This window comes from Takifugu rubripes, chromosome 13, assembly GCF_901000725.2.
Source record: "Takifugu rubripes chromosome 13, fTakRub1.2, whole genome shotgun sequence".
NCBI lineage: Eukaryota > Metazoa > Chordata > Actinopteri > Tetraodontiformes > Tetraodontidae > Takifugu > Takifugu rubripes.
Genome location: NC_042297.1, coordinates 19,175,017 through 19,197,291, shown reverse-complemented (window position 1 = coordinate 19,197,291; position 22,275 = coordinate 19,175,017). Strand labels below are relative to the sequence as shown.

The 22,275-nt window shown below is 46.3% G+C and overlaps 1 long non-coding RNA gene across 1 annotated transcript in view; it reads left to right on the top strand.

Moving 5' to 3' along the window:
• Positions 1 to 20,877, top strand: part of LOC105417293 (uncharacterized) — a 42,778-nt gene extending 21,901 nt beyond the window's left edge. The window contains exons 3-5 of the long non-coding RNA XR_003890523.1: positions 19,268 to 19,334; positions 20,165 to 20,403; positions 20,795 to 20,877. This is a non-coding gene — a long non-coding RNA (uncharacterized lncRNA). The remainder of the gene's footprint in view (positions 1 to 19,267; positions 19,335 to 20,164; positions 20,404 to 20,794) is intronic.
• Positions 20,878 to 22,275: the final 1,398 nt, after the last annotated feature.

The window sequence follows — 22,275 nt, the reverse complement described above, 5'->3', positions numbered from 1 at the left end:
ACCATGCAAAATTTCACGTTGCACCTTCAAAGTGGTAGTTTGCGACAGAGGATCTCAAAAATCTTCTGGATTCAAAGCAATTAAAGGGGTAGTTCGAGGCTATATGACAACTACTCCTTTCAGACAATGAGGGCTGACGGCTGCAGCACCTGTCAGAGCCAAACATCCCACTCTTGGCAAGGCAACATCTGTTGGGAAGTTTGGAAATGGGTTTTCTATCATTTGCTTCTGTTTTATATGTTACATTCCTGTATCCAACTCTGTGTTTCATAGCATGAATTTAAAAATGTTCAAAAGTTAGTCTGTAATATTTATGTCATTTGTGGATAAGCGAGTTTCAGGTGAGTAGTCTTGTTTACTTCATCAATTACCATTAAATAAAATCAATGAATAAAACAAGCATACGGGATAAACTACACTAGCTGTGATGAGGAAGCAGAATAAGGACCAATTAAGGCAATTTGGAAAAACAACAGTTTCCGGGTTTCCTAATATTACAGTGTCATCAATCATATTTCGTGAAAATCGGTCAAACAAGTTGTTGTCAGAAAAATGTACGTTTGTCCATTCAAACACGTCATTCTGGCCAGGGAACATCAGATCTTGGGCTCCCAAAGACGGCAGCTCCAGTGACGCGTAGCTGAAACAGTTAAGGTGGCATCTGGTCGCTGCTGTGGTGGGGTCACATGATCAGTGGTGTGGCCTTTGATTGGCTACAAGCTGAACGAGTTCCTGCAGGGATCTTATGTTTCTCCTTGGTTACACAGAGGTTTGTGCATTAATTTTTGGATTTCAGATGTTTCAGTATTTTTTTATGTCTAAATTTCCAATACTGACAATTTCACAACACTGAGGCTTCATTTTTTTTAGAAAAAGTGTGCTAGGAATGTGATGATTTTTCAAATTCAAGGTCAGATTTTGGGGGAAAATATTCAGTAGTAAAACTTTTAAATTCAAACTCTGGTGGCACCGTTATTTCCATTAACCTCAAGGTTGTTAAATAAATGTAAAAGTTAAAGTCTTACACATGTAAGAAAGGTGTGACAATGTATCCCAACCCACAAATACCTCATTTATATATGTAAAGATAAATTAAACACTAATTAATCATCAAAAGTTTTTTTTTTTTTATGATTCATGTTAAAATTTCTCTTTAACCAGGAACTTCTGCAACAAATTGCATAAATGTACCAACTTCTCTACGTTTCCATTCATGTTACATTTCTTTTCGTGCACGTTGTGCGTGCACAAGCAGGAGTATCTCGCCTCTCGGGAAGATGAATCAGAATGCTTGAAAAGGTCAGGAAAACTCTGCTTCTCCAGGTCACTGATTGGCTGAATCAGGAAGACGAGTGAGGATGGTGAAGATGAGCCAAGTCCCTTTCTCCATGTTGTCAGAATACAAACGACGTCCAGAACACACAAGTGGCCATCTTTGCTTAGTTCCTTATCTTTGGGACATTTGAAAGGCACCAACATCTGTGCTTTAATTGCCAATCAGCCTGTCGCTACAGTAATCTCCACACAGTGTGACACAAATGGAGAGATTGTGTTGCCGTTCAACATCCTCCATTTAATCATCTGTTCTGCTTCCAGTCTTGTGTGTAGCAATGCCTGGGGGGTAAAGGGCTTCGTTAAAGTCCATAACTTATTTAATATTTGTAGCTAATGGGAAGAATACTGGCCGCAGTGAAAAATAATTTACCTTCTCCTTTGTTTTCTGCCTGCCAGCCCCTCCAGCCAGCAGCAGCCGTCAGAGCGTGCTCTGAAGCATTAGAATATATCCGTCCAACACCACGCTGTCTGATCCTTTCAGGAATAAAATAACGTACTGAAGCCGGCGGTACAGCCGCGGTAGCACATGGACAGCCTAAATTATTCAGCAGAAAACCCAAATATTGCAGTGCCATAAATGCAATATTTCTTTGCAAATATTCCAAAACACAAGACCCGGAAGATCTCCGTTGGACTGTAAACTGGCTGATGCTAATTCAAACCCCATTATTGTGGTGCTCATGTATCTCACTACTGTTATTACATTTTTGTAAATGTGTAACGAAAGTGGTGTTTTAGAAAGAAATTTAAGGTTTGTCTGAATTCGTGTTGCACCATGAAGTCATTTTTTTATTTTCAGATGGATGCACATTTTTCATAGCTAAATTCCATATTCTGATCCAAAAAGCCAGTAGAAGCTTTCTGATGTTTGCCTTTCCTTTTCTACCACATCACACTGCAGCACATTTTTATTTAATGGTGTTTATGTTTTAATAGCTGCAACAGACAGTAGTCTTCCTGTCTCTAAAGGAATGTAAAGAACAAGAGATGGGCTCGATGAATTCCATCCACACAGAGGTCAGAGAGACAGAAAATGAATAACAATGTGGTTCCCTCAGCAGGGAGAGGCAGAAACAGACTAATAAGAGCATGACAGGAGAGGAAAAGGGAACCCTTGGGAACCAGCATGAAGGATTTCTGTGCATTTGGAAAGAAATGGGTCTAAAAATATAATGATGCCTGCTTTGAAATGCATCTGTAATTAGGAAAGGAATTTGTCGGGGGGTGTGGAAAAGGGGATTGAAATTTCCCAATTGTGTCTAAGCATGAGATATGGTGGGATGTTTGGGTGAGCCAGGAGAAGGCATGAAAAATATGAGTGTGAGATTAAGATGCACAGAGCGAGGAGGAGAGAAGGAGGTGTGTGTTACCATGTACAGGGATTTGGGCCTCTCTATTTTTGCAAGTATTTCACCACACCAAGTCAACTTTTATAAAACTTTGTCGGTCCGTTTTTGTCCACTTTGACCATGCTGTCAAATTCCATCAGGTTTCGATGTCACAATTCTCACAAAAAAAAAATCCTCTTGGAAAAACAAATGTCATCTGAACCTCTCATTCTTCTTTATACCTGTAAACCAGAACCCCAGAACCTTCATTTTTACTCCCACCAGGCATTCCTGTTACCAGTCCAGTGCAAACAGGTAGCAATTACTAAAACTAGTGATACAACTGTCGAGTCATTCATGGGCTGTACGTAAAAGGGCCCATTGAATCAGAGTCAATATTACAATTATCCAGGTGTACTGTCACTCTAATGTGGCAAATGCAGGAAGTGAGCGAGGAGGAGCTGCAGGAGGTGTTACGTTAGCCTGAGCTGCTTCCTGGGGACTGCAGGAAGCCTTTAAGACCCAGTTACGTGCACCATTTAGCTTGTTTAGCTTGTTTTCTTCCTCCTTCCTCCTTTGTCTCCTCTTCAGGATGGGAGACTGGTGGTACTGGCCTTCAGACACCATCGTTGGACACGTTAGTTCCCTCTCTAGGTTAAGGACTGTGGTCATAAACCAGCACAGCCAGTCTATAAAAGCTCTAAAGGAAAGGATTTGTTGGGACCCCAGAGCAGAGGCCCACACACAGCTATCACCTAACAGCCCTCCATTAAAAGGTCGACTGTGCTAACGCCAGAATAGAAATTCTCCATAGCTGCACCAATTTCATATAATTGTGTTCGGTAGGTTGTTTAGTGAAGTGCACATTTGCAGTGTATGTTCATCACACCCCCACTAGACGTTTTATTATTTCCTTTATGTCATTTCGCCATGGCGCTATCATTTATAATTTGCCCGACCACATCATTCAGCCTACGTGGGCTGGTTTGGCTCATCGGGGAGCCAAAAAGTGTATTTTCCCCCCCTCGTATTGGAATGGTTACCAAAAATACGCCTCAATTTCAGGGCTCTGAATTGTTGCAATTGTGGAACTAAGAATTTGTATTTCCTGTATTTATTTCTGCTCCCTCTCATCCATCTCCCCTCTGCTCCCTTTCCTCCTCTTTATCGTTGCCCCCCCCCCCCAGCCACCACGTCAGCACTTTGTGACGTTTCCTGTGTGCACGTTTCCTGTGGAGTTTCTAAAAGGAAATCCTAATCATTCTGATTTCTCACTAAATGACTACAGTGACCTCTGACCTTGACTGCAGCCCTGATCGCCTCGGCGGAGGAGCAGCTAATTGGGGTGGAGGCATTTACGAGGTGTTCGGCCTGATTGTTTTACACCTTTATTATGATAGCGTTTACTCGGCCACTAAGTGAAGCTGATAGAAATGCTGGAGTAGGGAAAATTTATTGGAAAATATATCCATATGGGAAAAAATGAGATATTAAGACTGCACACATGCAGTACATGGATGATGGGGTGCACGGATGCAGAGAAGGTCACAAATATGTTGTTAATGTTTTAACACAAATGTGCTGACTTGCTTCAGCCTCCATTGGTGACAAAGGTCCAACACATATGAAAGCATATCATCTTCTGTATGTTACAGCTCCTCTTCCCTCCTCCATCGCAGAATGTTCTGGAACCTGAACGTTCGCGTGGGCGTCTATGGGCTGGAACTGCTTCATTGAGTTTTGTACACGGTTCATTCTTCTGTAAATCTGTGTCGGGTCTCTTGGTAACCTTTTAACGCCGCATCAGGAAGGAGAGGAATAATACATGATGAGTTACATTCTCTCCATTAGCTGTTAGAAATCACTCATGGTTCTGAATAGATCTGTGACCTGGTCCAGGCCCTGACACACAGGCCACCATTTGGTGGCGTCTGGAAGAATACGGCCCGTTGCCTGGAAGCTCTAATAGAAGACAAATGATGAAAAGACTCTGGGTCACCTGTGCGCCATCCAGGAACACCTGCCCCACTTCACGGTTTACCCCAGACCTTCTGTGGACCGTGTATTTTCATGGAGATCAAAAGCTATTTTTTAGATGCAGTGAAGAGGTCTTTAAGAACCCCCACAAGACCTCAGAGCGTCTGTGCCCTTTGTAGCTCTAGAAAATCATGGTAATGAGCGCGGCTAATCACCAGAACTATGACCTGTGAAGATCAAAAAGGGTGTAGTGCCTTTTTCAAGCCTTGATGACAACAAATGACACAAACGAAACTTTGTGCCTCTATTCGGCAAACGACTGATCCTGGGAGCAATTTATGAAAATCCCGGCAGCAATCTTCTCTTTTATGTCCCGGAGTAACACATCTGCCTCCAGCCCGTCGTCGTTAATTAAAGGACCGTGTATTCTCATGTCTGCTTTTTTGTGTTCCTAGCAGATCTGCATATATTCTGCCCATCTCTGCTTGACGTTGCTGCCTGCTGCTTGAGCTCTGAGTGCTTCATTTAGAGGGTCTGCTGGTGCTGCTCTGTCACAGCGGATGGAGATCAAACAGGATGCTTTATGTGATTTAAGACGAAATGGAACGCGGGGTTCACATGGCGATCTGGGCTTGTTGTGGCTAGCATCGGGCCATTAAAAACCCAAGCATACACTTGTACCGTATAATGGCCCCCTTTAGAAACATGTAACATCACGTTTGGAATCACTTCTTTACTGCACTGTCCGGGGTGAAGTGCGACGTAAAGACGAGCACCAGGGTTTTGGAAAGTGCTGCCCAAGTGTTCATGGTTCCTGGAGAGGGTGCGCACTCAGACCGGCTCTGACATCAGCTTTGCAGTTTATGCCGCTCTTGCTTGAAATATATTGTTAGGAGACATAAAACCAGAGCGGGCAGCAGTTCCTTTGACCTACTGTGCAGCCAACACAGCCCCAGTAGTTGCGAGAAGAGCCCAACCGCTCTGAGATGGTCTCACGCAGTGTGCACGCCAGCCCCTCGCTGTCGGTGCACGGCCCGGGGCCACAGGCTGCAGACACCCCCCGTCTGCTTATCCACTTTGTTACCGTTTCTCTTTTTCTATTAATGCATAATGCCTCTGTTTGGGAGGAGGGAAGCACAAAAAGAACGTTTTTTAATGATGCTGTATGAAAATGTCCGCGTTATATTTATGCCGCCTTGCATGGAGGTTCCTTTCCAGGTCCGACCTCTCCGTGATGAGTTTGCATGTGGGTAGTAGTCAGAAAAACACGCTGTTCCTCATTATGGATGCGTAAGTGACCTGGGATGGACTGGTGACCTGTCCAGGGGCTTTTCCTGCCTCTATCCCAGAAGAAGAGGAAGACCCTGACGAGGAGTCCGTTGCTGTCGACAGAACTCGGGTGGGTGAACGCTCTGGTCAGCCTGACGACGGTTGATCTCCTCTTGAATCATCATGCTGTGTAGTTTCAAGTGGCGCGTTGTGCTGAATTATTACAGCTTCATTGCAGTTGTAGCTCCACCTCGGAGAACGGCCACGCCGCAGCTTTCTTTGCCCACTTTGTTTTCAACTGCGATGAATATCAAACCCCTTTAAAATCTCCTATTGAACGTGCAACATCTGGCACAATGGAACCAGTCGTGGATGCCGAGCTAGCACGTTTTCCGACCTCCCAGAGATCCCGTGTGCTAAAGTCCGCCGAGCCTGTAACGATATGAGGTTTCCTGCCTCAGGCTTTGCCGACAAAGTTTTTGCCCCCACGTCTTGCGCAGTGTTATCTCCCCCTGATGCTTGTTGGGGAACCTCACAAATGTGCTCTGATGACACGTCTGAGTTTGTCTTTTCCTGTCCACTCGTTTTCCCGTTTCGCTCTCTCCGTCTTTTTGCCATCCCCTTCTTACTCACCGTGGTTGTAATGCATAAGAAAACAGGACCAAAGTCACACTCTGTTAGGCTGCAGTGGCTGTTGCTGCAGAGGGCCATTACTCTTTCCTGACAGTATCAAAGAGAGCCACGGAGCCGGCTCGCCAGCTCTCTCTCGCCGTGCACCACTTGCAGGAAATTGCCTCATACTTCAGCAGGCAGGAGGTGAAGCGGCAGCGACACCCATGCATGTGTCACTTTCTTGGGTGGGAGCGGACTCTGGTGTCACGCAGAAATGTTGCCCGGGGAGCAGCGGAGGAGCGGCGCCCAGAGGGAGGTCAGGCAGTCGCACGGCCACAAAGGCAGCGCTCCCTCCGGCGGGGGTGAGGATGGCGGCCGCGAGGCAACGTAAAGAGGAGAAAGTGAAGGGTGGTCGTGGTGCTGGAGCACAGGCCTTTGTTATCTGAGTTGCAGACACGGGTCTGTTAACTTTTATCAATACAGAATAATCTAGTATTAATCAGTATCCTTTGAGTTGTGGGTCAGCCTTCACTTGTGGTTAACAGACGGCACATAAACAAGCAGAGTGGGGATTTTAGGGAATATAGTCTGGCCTTTCATTAAAGATTTTAAGATTTGACTTGAAAAGAAAGCCACCTTTTTCACCTTTGAGATAAAAAAACACCGTTTCAATCGAGTGTTTCATCAACCAAACTTTACTTTTGGACTTAATATGAACCTAAAATGAGGAAATACCTGATGTTCTTTAACCATCGATCACAAATGTATTCCAATTCAGAGGAACGTTGAAAAGCTTCCTTTGAGCAAAAGCAACTTCTCATCACACAAAAAAGCCAATGTTCAAGCCAAGAAAATGAATGTTTGTTTTTTCTTCCTCAGGTTTTTGATCTTTCCAAGGGCATTTTTAAAAAGCTCTGGCCCCAGCGGAGGGTTACCCCAACCTTATACACACAGCATCAGCTGTCCCGTTTTAGCCTTCCTGTCTCTCTGCTGTGACTCGGAGCTATTTCCATCAATCTGTTCCTGCTGGTTCCAGCACACACTTTAGTTGTTTCTTTCCTCATTTGGTTTTTGCGCTGTGTTGCAGCGTAGAGCATCAGGCTAAGGACCGTGCCAAATGTAAATCTGTTAACGAATGCGCGGTACATGCACAGATATATGCCGCTGAGTTATCCAGATGACAGCAGGTCATTATTTCATGCATCCACACAGTCTGGGCTTCACTTCTTCTCTGTATTTGGCAGCTGCAGCAGTTTCCCTCTCAGCTTGGCTCCTCTGTATTCTACTGTATATTTATTGTCTCCGCGTCTCTCCAGAGTTACAGTTTGCTCTGCTGCCAGCAAACTTGTTTGCCATCAGTCATATGCTAAAATATTTGGGTGTGAACACAGAAACACTGGGTTAATTCAGCTCAGTATGGAAGCCAGACAACGGAAGGCTGTTTCCACACCAGCGTCCTGAATATTCACAGAGAGAGATCTGACCACGCCTGGTCAGAGACAGCAGACTCCATGTCGATCACAGTTGGCTTTTTCTTTATCATATTCTAACTTTTGTTCAGGCAGAGGAGCAAAAGAGCCCAGATGAACCATTTCTGTTGCACTTGCTAAACCTCTCATTCATATGTGAAAGGAGAGTGCAATATGTTGTAAGTTGCTGAACACAGGACTCCAGGTCCAGCTCTGAGCCACGCAGGAGCGGAACCAGCAACAGTTCTCCAGGGTCCAACCTCTTCAAGTCTCTTTCCTGTTTTTCAAGACACTGATTCGATTTAAGTTGTCTGGTGCTGAATGAGGTTTTTTCTGTTTCTATCCTCTAATTTAACCACATATCTGATGTCAAAAGTCGTTTGTATTTGTAGTTGAATTACAGTAGACGGCAGTAAACCTTCCAACTGAATGAGAGATATTTTTAAAACGTGTTATACATTTCTATGATGAGTTATGTGTTTATAACATGATGGAATCAGTGGAAATACCTTTTCTTTAGTTACTGCATTCTTTACACAATTTAGTCACTATCTTGGATCTCGTATATGTGTAAATATAAAGACTGGCTGGCTGGCTGACTCATCACAATAGAATCTTTTCAATGTGCAGGCAAATTATTTGGCATAAAAACATCTTTAATAAGCTAAAATACGTCCTAAAGCCTTTAACTGGTGCATTCAACTAAGTATTTCTGCAAACAGGAAAAGAATTCTTTGCACTACATGGTCCAAAAAAGAAAAAAATAATTAAATAAAGAAAGAAAATATTGATAAACAAAAAAAAGTAGAAACAGATGGTGTGAGCCTTTCGAATTAACAAAGGCATTCCTCCATGGTGCAAGGGCAGCGGCACAGGTTTTCTTTTAAAGCACCTTTCTACAGGTATCTCTGTCAACACTGAAAAGTCGCTCTCAAAGATGGCAGATGGAGAGCATATCTATCTATCTATCTGTCTATCTATCTATCTATCTATCTATCTATCTATCTATCTATCTATCTATCTGTCTATCTATCTATCTATCTGTCTGTCTGTCTGTCTGTCTGTCTGTCTGTCTGTCTGTCTGTCTATCTATCTATCTATCTATCTGTCTGTCTGTCTGTCTGTCTGTCTGTCTGTCTGTCTGTCTGTCTGTCTGTCTCTGTCTGCCTGCCTGTCTGTCTGCCTGCCTGTCTGTCTGTCTGTCTGTCTGTCTGTCTGTCTGTCTGTCTGTCTGTCTGTCTGTCTGTCTGTCTGTCTGTCTGTCCGTCTTGTCTTGTCTTGTCTTGTCTGCCTGCCTGTCTCCCTGCCTGTCTGTCTGCCTGCCTGTCTCCCTGTCTGCCTGCCTGCCTGTCTGTCTGTCTGTCTGTCTGTCTCCCTGCCTGCCTGCCTGCCTGCCTGTCTCCCTGCCTGCCTGTCTGTCTGTCTCCCTGCCTGCCTGCCTGCCTGCCTGTCTGTCTGTCTGCCTGCCTGTCTCCCTGCCTGCCTGCCTGTCTGTCTGCCTGCCTGCCTGTCTGTCTGTCTGTCTGTCTGTCTCCCTGCCTGCCTGCCTGCCTGTCTGTCTGCCTGCCTGTCTGTCTGTCTGTCTGTCTGTCTGTCTCCCTGCCTGTCTGTCTGCCTGCCTGCCTGCCTGCCTGTCTGTCTGCCTGCCTGTCTCCCTGCCTGCCTGTCTGTCTGTCTCCCTGCCTGCCTGCCTGTCTGTCTGTCTGTCTGTCTCCCTGCCTGCCTGCCTGCCTGCCTGTCTCCCTGCCTGCCTGTCTGTCTGTCTCCCTGCCTGCCTGCCTGTCTGTCTGTCTGCCTGTCTCCCTGCCTGCCTGCCTGTCTCCCTGCCTGCCTGTCTGTCTGTCTCCCTGCCTGCCTGTCTGTCTGTCTGCCTGTCTCCCTGCCTGCCTGCCTGTCTGTCTGCCTGTCTCCCTGCCTGCCTGTCTGTCTGTCTGCCTGTCTCCCTGCCTGCCTGCCTGTCTGTCTTCAGGTGTGTATATGCTGGTTTTGGCAGCCTGGCCCTGTCCTTCCTGCTCTAGACTGGTAGATAACTGTGGCTCCTTGTGGACAGATTAAAATGGATGCACGCTTCTTTGCGCTGAGCCCTTTCCGAGAGCTGAGTGGAGGCTAAAAATGCGTTGATGCCGCTCCATCTTGTGTCGCATCTTGCCGCACCACACCCATCATTCTGCGGCGATGTCTCGAGAGGACAAATGTTTATTGCTATTATAAAGCAGCCTTTGTTGTGATTGCGTGCGTTCTCTGTCCCCCTCTCCGTGTTTCTGCCCTCCTTTTATTTTGTGCTCGGCTGAGGGGATTGGCGCAGCCTGCCGCCTCTGCAGCTCGGTGATTAGAAAGGGAGGGAGGGAGGGCGCATCTCAGCAGGACTCTCTGTTTTATATTCATCAAAAGAGCTGCCTTTGATTTGCTCCCTCTTTGACGTGTGACAGCGTGGACTCCAGCACCACACTGCTGCTAAGGAAATCGTGCACTTACCCCCACCGCCAATGCCGCCACCACCCTAAAGCCCCAATCGTTTTTCCTTTCCTGCTTCCCTCTGTCCGCTGGTGCACGCCTCACCCCCCCCCCCCCCCCCCTCACCTTCGACCAGACAATTATAGCCACCATTGTCCCTGCGCCGCATCCACCCCTGTGTTCTCACCCCCAGGCCAGGGCATTAGAGCTTATTCATTTCTCCATTATTATTGATATTACTGCTCGCCTCAAATCATCAGACTTTTGCCAAGGTCATCCTTATTGAGAACATGCCCCACCTCCTCCTCATGCCTCCCATCTTGGAAAATAGGGGGGGAAATGGTCTGCTCCCTGACAGCCTCACTGACGGGGGCCAGCAGAACACAGAGAAATGAAAACAGAGAATCGGCTGGGATGAGGATGAGTGACTGATTAGTTTCCATCCCATCATTCATTTGTCTGTGAATGTCAAGGTTACAGGGAGCCATTGTTCCTCTGTTGGTTTGTTCCTGAGGAGAAGATTGGTAGACAACAGGAGAAGTAAACCAGTATTATTATTCCTTTTTTAACCACAAATGAAGCTAAAAAGGAGGATCAGAAACACTGTGAGAGGTTTACTCATCAAAGGAGCCGGTGCAGAAATGTAGGTTACCTCCATTGTGACATTTTCATGCTGTAACCTCACATTAATGCAAATATATATATGCAAATTGTTGTTCCTGCACCACATTCCTGCTTGGATAATTCAATACACGACCATCAGTAACATAACAAAGGGAGCCGGCCTCGCCTGCCGCATCACTCAATTCCATCCAGTCTGTGATAATTCCCGCTGATATCACGGACACATTCATATGTACACACTCACCTCGCTGTTTAAACATTATCACAGGCACACACACACACGCACGCACGCACACAGAGAGAAAGAGAGTGAGAGAGTGTTTGGACAAGGCTGATCTGCTCCATAAGGACAGAGATGGTTATTAACAACATCAATTATTTAGGATGTTTCCAACTCTGCAAACACGGCCAGAAAAAGACAGAGAGGCAGTTTTCTGTTTCAGCCCTCCAGTGTTTGTCATGCACAGCAAACATGACAACAGTTTATTATTTGTGGATGCATTTTTAATTTCTTTACCACCACAATATGTCCACGACCTCACATATATCACCAAACTAGGCCACAGCTTAAATTGTATGAAAGTTCGTGCGATAGGTTTGTGATTAACTGGGAACATATGAGGCGTCGTTGCTCGGGCTTTTGTTTCAGCACAAAGTGTCTTTTCTGCTGCTCTTCATCAGTGTTGCTCTTGCCTAAAAGCTTTTTGCTTAGTTCACCTACACATGAATGTCAGCTAAAGTGGGAAGCCATCAAACCAGCAGCCAGTCACCGTGCATGAATAATAGCGGTGCGGATAGGTCACGGTACCTTTTGGCATGTGCACGGGCACGGCTTTGATTTTCCTGTCAGCCACCGTGGCATTTTATTGGAGTTTGATGCGCTTCTCTCACTGTACGATAGCGCTCCCCGACGCCGAGCTGTTCAAGGTGAACACCGCGGGGCTGTCTACATGCATGCATCTTATCAACGTCTCCCTAATGGTCCTTCACTTAGCTTCCAGGCATCTTCTCCAGCACTCAAGCCAACGTCACCCTCTGTCATTTCAGATGTTCACTTGCCCCAGTAAGCAGACACAGCCATTTGGCTCTTTCTCCTGTGTGCCACTTGACAGAAAGGGACTGCGAAGGAGACGAGAGAAAAGGGAGAGAAGGGGGCGGGGGGGGGTGTTTAAGTCTGCTACACTGCACTTGTCAGGAATGGCATATCCTGCCCCTGTGCCACGTCACTGTTGGGTTGATAGCAAGCTGCGGCCCTTTTTTCTGCGGACTCGTGTATGTATCTGCGGCTCCGCTATAGAACCTAAACCCCATAATCCTTCACACGAGGGCAGCTATTGTTGTGTAGGCACTGAAGATTCACTCTCCTTTCCTCTGGACCAGGTATTCCGGCTGCTTCCCCTTGTGTTGTCAGTGTCACCATCCTGCGCCAGCCTCCGACTCTCAACGGTCGGAAGCGCAACACAAAGTTTTTACTTTTAGTTTTGGTGACCTGCCTGTCCTGGAGGCAGAAGCTCTCAAACCTACACTTTTGGGTGACCTTTAGGTCTGAGAAGACGCAGTCCGACACTGAGTAAACGGCGTTTACTGGGAAAGATTTGTGTTTGTGTTGTTGCTCTGTCTTTAGCTGCATCTATGAAAAGATGTCTGTTCCCCACCTACTTATCATCAGAGCTCCTGTTCTTTCCTTATTTGTAACCCTTCATTTTCTGTGAATGCATTTTTTTCTGTATCTTGTGGGAGGTAAACATCTTTGATAAGATTTTAGACACAACCAGCCCTTTTTGTTGTTGTCACATTCAGGAGCGGTTGTCTGAACGTGCAGCTCTTTTCTCCTGAGATCATTTCAGCTGATTTTCTGTCTGTAGGTTGAGAAACGTACATGACAGATAAATAGATTTGCATTCTCTGTTTTACTCGACCTCTTTAATGTGTGCTCATGTCTGCGCGTCGTCGAGTGGTCGCTGCACACGTCGCCCTTTACTAGAGCGGCTCCATTTTTTCTGAACCTGTCGCTACAATGACGCGTCCACCGACTGCATAAAGACGCGCATTAACAAACCTGAAGGGCTCTGAGGTTTTTTCTGTACGGGACACTTGACTCTGCCACAAGGATAGACTCTTTTTTCGTGGAGAGAAGGCTGAAATATCTCTACTCAAATATTCCCACCCTTTCATCAGTAGCAGCAAAGGAAAAGATGTGTTTATGTGAAGAAAGAAAGGTGGTTTCTTTTAAGGATAGTATGGACATAACTATATCCTGTATTTATTAAAGATGAAACCATAACAAAAAATGATTCTAAACTCAGCAGCCTGCAGCAGGAGGCCGCTATAGCATGTGGTCTGTGTGTGGAGGGTGAGAGGCTGCTGACCTGGGAGCTGGTCAGATCTGATGGCGTTACACCTAAATGAGTGGACTCGGCCGTGGAGCTGCACACGCCGGTCCGAAGGTTTGGGGCATTAGGGAGAAAGGCTAAAGTGATCCTGAGAACTGTTTGAACCGAGCCGTATATGCAACACCGCGGTTGCTGCCTTTTTGGTCTTTCATGCCAGTAATCTCCCACAGAGGTGAAGCTTTTGGAATGAGCCACTGTATAATGGAGATAAACCCAAGTCATGGGTCATAACCAGAGATAAGACAGCATATTGCACTGACTTTTATACATCGTCTTTCTGCCTCTGAGCTCTGGATGGTTTGAAATGGGCCAAAGTCTGATTGCATGGCACAATATGTGTTTGTCCATGTGTGACTTCAAGTTAATGTTTTTTTTCTGTGTGTGTGTGTGATAATATGTGCATTTGTCTAAAAGTGTTTGTGTAAAATAAAAAAAAGCGGGGCGGCACAGAGAATGGTGTTGGAGCGCGAGTCGGTTCTGGCAGTGAACGTGATTGTGTTTTGATTAGGTCTCAGTGGCGTGCCAACTTCAGGCCTTGTTGAGATTCCTGCAGCCCTCACATCCCCATCGCTTTCCCAATTTGACAGCTGATGAGCTCTCAGATGGAATGGGTGTCTTGGAATTGGCAGCAATATACATGCCAGCTGAATTCCTGTTCGTCACCCTCACCCCGTAGCCTCCTCCCGCTCCCTTCTGTTTCCTTTTGCAGCCATCTACGGTCACTGCTCTGTCACCTGCCCTGCGTTAGGGAGCGGAGCTGTGGCCTCCTCGCCATCCTGTCCTGCAGGGACGCTCCCCGTCGCAGGTTTTGGATTGGACGTGTGTTGGAAAGACAGAACTAGTGTGTTTTGCTAACTCTGGGACGCCTCTTCCTTGGCTCCAAGGTCACATAGAGATGTATGTCAGGTTTGGAGAGTCACCTCATGGCAACAAGGGTTTGGGTTCGAGCTTTTTTATGTTGAGCCTGTCTGGGTGGTTTATTGGCCACTCACACGGTCCCAAACATGCACATTAGCTGGATTATAGCTTCTAAATTGCCTCTCGCTGTGAGTATAAGGTGTGTGTGGCCCGACGACCTGTCCATGATGGGCTGATGAATGGATGGAACGTATATTCGAGTTTATAGGATGACGGCTTCCCATTTTTTTCAAATTTAAAACAACTATAACTGATTTTTAAAAATGTAGAAGTCAGGTCCGACATCACGTGTGTAGATATTTTCACGGTGTAGCGGCGTGCTAATATGTTAGCAACGTAAAAACGAGACGTGAATATTTTTCAGGTCAGTTATTGACATGTGTCAGGTTTCGTTTCATGTTTCTTTCATCGCCCCATCACGAAAGATGAAACTGTGAAGCCATGAAAGAGAAGCTGTCCCCCATCAGTGGCGGCGGTGTGATTTAGTTCATGATGAAAAGAATCCCAGCTTTGTTTATTTGTAAAGAGCAGAAGTAGGTTGCTGTGCTGCTGACTGAGCAGCCAGCATTAATTAAAATTCCTGTCGAGCGGCGGCATTTCCAGCTTCTCCTAAACCTGGCGGTTGCTTTTGAAATCCATCTCTATTTTTAGATGATCCAATTTGTGCCATCCCTAGTTCTTTAAAAAAGCACTTCCTGTAAAGCGTGCTCTTGGAGTCCTAATTTGATTTGTTGCTTTAAAATAAACCAAAAATTTCTTACGGTGCTTTCTCACCCTGTAAAGGTGACAGTCGAATGGATTATTGGTTTGACTTCGGCTGGTTATTCATCCACCTACTAGACATACACGTGCACATATGGAAGTGGCAATAATCAGGGCTGTGGAACGCGTGTTGGGGGGGTATTCTGTCGAGGAATTATTGGAACCCTTGTTTTGACGCTACAGCGGCTTGATCATATGTGTTTGCGTCCGCATGACTCCTCAGACATGAATAGAAATGCTTGCTGGTCCAGATGGTTCCTGTAAGCTCATGAAGGTGTTGTATATGTAGAGCTACCGTGCAGCCATAAATCCAATTATACTCCTTATAGATATTCCTAAGGCAGCCTTATCAGACGCTGCTGCTCCGGCAGTCGAGCCAAAGTTTCGTTGGCCTCCGTCACCCACAGATGCAATCAGGACATCTCATTAGAGTTGGCTCCTGTTTTATGAAAAACTGTTACCTTTATGGTTTATAGTGTCAATTTGCTATCGCTAGAGGACCGTATGTGTGGAGGATATTAGAAAGGGGGGAGGGATCTTGAGTTGTGAGGGAAAATAAAGATGAGCACAGTTGTTTGGCAGGAAATGGATGCAGAAAGCTATTAGAAGGGATGTGATGACTTTCCTGTAATTGTTACGGCTCGCTCGGTCTGGTGCGCCATACATCACCCCCGTTTTGACAGATTCTCACAGAAGAATCGCAGCCAAGCATATAAATACTAATCATTCTGATGTCGCGTCAGTCCCACATGCAGCGTTGTAACATAGCTTTTTTCCGAGATAATTGAATCTAATCATATGGCCTAAATCAAATTTACCTTGCCAGAGTGAGACCTCTGTCAGCATAACGCATCTTCATATTGTCGCCATCTGCATCCTTTCACCCAAATAGTCAATATTTGACAAACAGCATGGATGTTGTCAGTATTATGGAGCACAATTCAACCTCATCTGTGATTTCGTTTGTTGCCAGAACTTAAGCCACCACTGTTTCAATCCTTTGAGTTTCCTGGAGCCTCTAGTTTCTGCTCCTTTCTGTCCTTCAGTGCCTCTTGTACCGCTGCTCTCTCTAGAGCTTATTAATGCTAATTTATGCGGCCTGGCTGGCGCAAAAACCAGCAGGGTGGGGTCCTGCGCCTTGATTACCTGCAGTGTGTGTGTGTGTGTGTGTGTGTGTGGAGCGAGGGTGACCCAAACAGACACCTCGTTTAATTTAATACGTCGCAGCGTAAGGCAGCGGGGGGTGGAGGAGGCTTCGGCGAGGGGGGGGAGATAATCAAGGGGCTGGGTCCTTATGAATGTGCCTTGTGATGACATGGAAAAGATTGGATTTTCCAGGAGCAGAGGAGAGCAAAGCCAAGCGGAACACGATGGATTGATTCGGTTGGAGCGATGGCGGCCACTGATGAGGACAGGGATTTTAATGTTTTCTCGGAGAGGGGGGGTGTGACAAAAAAACCCTGAAAACGGCACCTTCGTCGCCCACCCGTTGTTCATCGAGCCGCGCCCATTCTGTTATTCAGCAAAAATGTGCAGGCTCACTCGGTGAAGCACGGCTCCTTTTTAATCAACACAACAATCCAGCACCTTCCATTAAATGTGGTCCCACGAGGCTCCACTCAGGCTGCCCAAATGTAGAAATGACCAAACACCAAAGCACCAAATTCCCTCCCAACGGGAAGCTACTTGCTCCTCTCACACTCCGAGCTGAAGATTGAAACGTCGTCTCGTCCCGTCATCCCCACTGTGACGAATGGCAGGAAATCAGATGGGGGCCGTGACAGGCAGATTACCAGATCCCTCCGTCTACATGGCTGAGCTCTCTTGCTGCTTCTTAATCATTAAATGTGATTAAAGCAAACAAATTAAGTGTTATTAGATTAGTCAGGAGGACACAGAGTCTTTGTTGCTGGTTATCTTTCCCCTTTATAATGAAACGCTGCTCGAAATTAACATTGCCTTCAATAATTTGATTTGGTGCTGGCCCACAAAGGTGCAGACAGCTTTCCCCCGCCTGCAGACAGTTGGACATCCTCGTCTGTGGTGTGTGTGTGTGTGGGGGGGGTCCAGGCAAACATCTCCCTCCTTCTGCAAAGTTCACATCAGCTGATCGAGTCGTGCGTCCGTGTTACTGATACTTTTAGGTGAGACCAGAGGGAAACGATGAATTTCTTAAACCATGTCAATCTGATTAAATGAAGAAAAACGTTCCTCACTCCGGAAGAGTACCTCCTGGTCCCCCCCACCGTGGAAACGTGGGCACCAGCGGGGCCCTTCAGAGGGATAGAGCAGCACTTTGAAAGCACTGAAACATCCAGCATTTAATTGAAACAGTCTTCTTATTCTTTCCTTTTTCATCTTAGTGAATGAAACCTCAGAAAAATCCATTTAACATGGCCTTTGGAGCTCTGCATGTCAGAGACACAGCTGCTTAACACAGAGGTCACCTCCACACTTGTTTAATAGCTACTCAGAGCGCCTTAGTAAGTATATTTCTGCCCTCGCTGGTGATAAACGCTTTTCTGCATGTGATATGAGCCACAACTACGAGTGGAAGCTGCTGTACCTTTGAACATTTGAGTTAAGAGTTACAGGTATTATTATTATTATTATTATTATTATTATTATTATTATTATTATTATTATTATTATTATTATTATTATCTAAGTAGCTGGTGATACTACAGGCATATCATATTTATGTATTTTTCCAAACTTTGTTTTGTTGTATTCATTTTTATTCTGCAGAAACCGAAATCATGAAAGTGTCATTTTTAATCTGAACATTTCTACTTTTGTCATGTTTGCGTGTACATCAGTGACGTTAACTTTCCCCCCTGCTAGTGAAGGAGGGAACTTGCCATTCATTCCACGTCCAGCACCGAGTATGTTGCTATGGCGGTTGCTAGGGATTTAACCTGGAGTGCCACAGAAAGTCCAAATATTAAAGGTGTCCTTCCGCTGCAGAGGCAGTGGAAGCTGCGAGGGACGGACAATCATATCAGTGCTTTTGTTTTGTGTTTCCTCTCATTGTTCTGGACTCTGTTTTCTCATAGATTTGCTTTTTTTTTGACAAAAAGACGTTGTTTAAATGGAAATGCCGAGTGAACAGCGAAGGGCTGCACCATCACTTTTAGCATTTTAGCAGAAAAAGTGACAAATTTCATGAACCCCCTCATCCAGATATATTTGGAAACCTAATTTCCACGTACGTCCCCCACATCTGTCAGCGCCTAAAGGCCTCCTCATTGATTAGTGTTTACTCATGTGACATTTAGCCGATAACATCATTTTGTGGGCTGGCCGTTAATTATAATTGAGTGTTGACTGGAAACAGATGGAGGCTAATTTCTGACTCATTTTAGAGGCCACTGTTTAAAATTTGTAGTTCCATTTGTAGATTTTGTGGCAGAATGGGAGAAACGTCGGGTGCGTTTCTGAAGCCGCTGTTATCGGAGAGGTGGGTGATGGCGCAAAGCAAGATGTGTTTGATATTAGGAGGTTGCGGGTGCAAATCCCACCGTGGGGGGTTGGATCAGGAACAGCATAAACGCAGCTGTAATTCATGGTTTTTGCCTTCGGAAACTTGTCTCTGCTGTTTTTAAGTGTTTTCACAGCATTTTACAAAATTAGCTTCCTTTCTTTTCTTACCCATCAACGTTGGTAAACAGCGGATGTCACATCGACCAACTTTGCCCGTATTCGTTATCGGCTAGGATCAGGAGTTTCACATCCCTGTATCACCCGGGAGCCTGAAATGTGCATTTACATAAGCCACATTTCAGGCTCCTTGTGGGGCCACTGAAAGGGTTCAAGGCCTGAGGAGGGTAAGATCTGCCCTCACCTTTTATTGAGCCCACCACCCTGACAGCCGTAACACAACAGCTAGCCCGTTACCCCTGTGAACGGAGCCCAAACCCGATCAATAACTTTGGTCTTGCCTACCTAATTGCTCATTGGTTGACACTGATGCCAGAATATATGTAAGGGCACATTCCCCTGAGACGCCATGTTCTGCCTGCTTTGGGCTTTAGGTTCTGCCCTTCACTCTTCTCTTTCCTCTGCTGCTTCCTCCTGTTCCCCCACATTCTCGACCGGACTGTATCCTTGTCACTTGTCTCCGCAGGACGAGACCCTTTCCGAAGAATCGCGGTTCTCTCCAGCCAGGCCGGGCGACATCGCCGCACGCTCAGGTAAATATCCGGGTTTTAACGAGGGACAGGAAGATTAGCGGGTAACTTTCACCCCAGCGTTTAATGAGCGTGGAGGAAATTAGCCTCCTTCTTCTGTGGTTTTCTCAGTGGCATCTTAGATGATTTAAGGCAGATGCATTTTTAGTCGGAGCGTTGAGCGCCGTCCGGAGTCGGCAGTATCGATCCCGCTCATTGTGAATCATGGGAATAGATGAAGAAAAAATGTGACCGTGCATATATATTAGACAATTACAAGCTGAGATTTTAATACAAAAAAATCTGCTGAATAAATATGAATTACGCCTCTATCAGTGCCCTGGTTCTCCCCAACAGTTGTCATTGGGGATGGTTATGATGATTGGGTTCGCACGTTTGCCTTGTTTCTGATGAGATGACTTATTGTGATCGCTCCCCTCACTCTGGATTTAAATGCGTATTGATCAGGCTGAGGCTCGCTAGCTCAGCCCAGAAGAGCACCACAGCCCTCCAACTCTTGCGAATATTTCCCTCTTTTGTCTTTTCCCCCGCACGCTTTGACCAAATGTTGAAAAGCGCAAAGCGTCGGCGGTCCCGTCAACGCGGGAGGCTCGTTCGTATTCGTTCTCCCCTCTTTTTCTTCCAGTTGTGCTAATGTCTTGATTTAAATGAAGTATTGATCAGTTTAGGAGGGGAGAATAGAGAGAGAGGGAGCGATTGTGAGGGAAAGAAAGCAAGACCCGGGTTATCGGGGTGGATCGCATACAGAAAGAGCGTGCTGATGAACGGATGAGGCACGTTTTAAGGATGGATTTCTGCCTCATCTCTCTTCTGAATTTGGAACTATCCTCTAGAATCTTTTCCATTGGCTCCAGCCAGAAAGGGGAAAATGAAGCTATGGACAGGACACTCAGCCTTCGACGGGGCAACAACAGGAATAAGAGCTTTTCTTTTACCCCTGGATTTGCTGCTTTCATTGAGCATTTGAGACGCAACGCTGCTCATCCTGCTGCCCGCCCGAGTCTCCATCTTGTCTGGTTTTGGCTTCTGGACCAGCGGACAGACGGCTCCATCCGTGCCAACCAGCATCTGGGTCTGTTTGTCTTCCCATCGTTCCTTCCTTTCTGCCAGGATCCCTCCTCTTCCCCTCTCTCTCTTCCCTTCTTTGACTCTCTCTCCTTCCCCCTCCATCCTTCCTACCTCTCTGATTTTAGCGAGTCAGGTTGTTATTAATTAGCGCCTGTTTACTATCATCGATGCACCTGACCAGACATCTGGTAGTTCCTCCTTTTATTGCTGGATATACATGTTGGGTAATCTATAGCTGTGCCGCTAGCTCAGTATGTTACTATTATTATAATATGAATGTCTTTTGTGGAGGGAGCATGTTTTGGCTTGCTCATGTACCGGGATTCAGAAATGTTCTGCAAAGATTTTTAAATAAACCTTTCCTCTTACAGAGTTACTGATCAAGTATTATACAGTCTAGATTTTGGACCTGGTCATAATCCAACACAAACTGCTCAGAGCGGTGTCAGCCTTGCGGGGCGAGCAGGTTGGCTCCCCCCCCCCCCCCCCCCCCCCCCCCCCGTGGTGCGACAGCCGTCCCACCACAGGCAAAGATCTCCGAGCCAGTCACCGAGGCCCGACAGTCCACCCCAGACTCATGCTCATGCTGCTTTATGAGGCCTTTGGGCGAGACATCCTTCAATATTTCATCCTTCCATCGATTGATTCTGACTAAATGTGGTTTTGTTGCTGCCTCTCAGCCTATTCAAACACATACAACTGTAAGAAAATGTATGTGTATGAAGGTCTAATTGGAAGGTCGCTAAATATTCAAACAGGACGTTTACACACACTTAAGAGGCTCCGATGAAAGGATGAAGCAGCCAGGCAAGCGTGGGCGACACGAACGTGCGACGGCAGTGATTAATTGCAGGACTTTGTGACATATAGAAAAAGGGAAAGAAGATCAACTTGCAACTAGCCTGAAGAATAAGAAATAACAGGTGTCTGTGTCACCTGCCTGCTCAGCCCCTCGTTCACTGAGATGTTCCAAGAATGCACTTCAATGGCTAAGAGCTCAGAGCTGAATACAAAAGGAAACATTTAAAACACCCCACAGGTGCCCAGCCCCCCCCAGCAAGGCTAAAGCATTCAATTCCACACCATCCAGGTACTGCTGTACCGGCCCTGCTGCAGGACGTTACGGGCAGCGGAACGACCCCGGCACTGTCTCCAAAGCTCTGTCTTGATTGTCATTTGCTTGGGAAAAACCCACAAGATAGATGTCAGGCCCGCGTGCCCCCCCCCCCCCCCCCCCCGGTGGCTTCTGACTGACAGGATGAGCAGAAACAGGCGGACAAATGAGAAGATTGTAGGGGGCTCTGACAGTGCTCCTCTGTTCCTCCAGGCACAAAGAAGCAGATAGGAGTTGTTAGCGTCCTGCCCCCCCCCCAGGGCCTCCTGGCCATGGTGCTCGGGGGTGTGCCACCACCTGCGGCGGCTCATGCTCACCTTTCCTCGCTAAGCGCCGCTGCTGTCCACCTGTAGTCTGTCCTCGAGCTTCACAACAGCAGTGGAACCCACTTCACTTCCACCATTTCTTTACTTTACAGGTTTTCAGCTTCCCGGTTTGCTAGTTTGTGTTTTTCACGTGTTTTTATCTGTTTACAACACAACGGCTGTAGATCGTAGTTCTTAGGTTAGCATCGCACGAGAGAAAACAGAAGAGCCAGAGAAAAGCGGGGAGCAGTATGGAAACTATATGGGGTGTTGCTCGTTTCCGAATATTGCACCTGCTTCATTTTAACTGGAAGTTTGTAGGATTTGAATGTGGGTGGGGGAAAGGTGCATGAAAACACTGATACAGGCACACATACACACATCTGCAGGCATACAGCAGGGGTTGTTTTTATTTTATTAATACACTGCGTGCACATTTGTGCACGTGTGTGTGTTT